Raw genomic sequence first — 230 nt, forward strand, 5'->3', positions numbered from 1 at the left:
CCATCTCCTCCCTGCTGTCCCGAGCCCAGCTGACCTGCAGTGCACGGTGGCACCTTGGGTCGCCCCAGGCTCTGTAGGAGCCCCCGGGGCACCCGTGGCCACAGCCCCAGCTGTCCCGGCCCCCAGCAGAGCCCCCAGAGCCTCCCGGGTCCCGCCACAACCTTTTGACCTGCAGAGAGCAGAAAAGCTCGGCCAGCGAGACACAGGCTGGCTTGGCTTCCTCCCTGGTG

Source organism: Apaloderma vittatum, unplaced genomic scaffold, assembly GCF_000703405.1.
Source record: "Apaloderma vittatum isolate BGI_N311 unplaced genomic scaffold, ASM70340v1 scaffold14523, whole genome shotgun sequence".
NCBI classification, from domain to species: Eukaryota; Metazoa; Chordata; class Aves; order Trogoniformes; family Trogonidae; genus Apaloderma; species Apaloderma vittatum.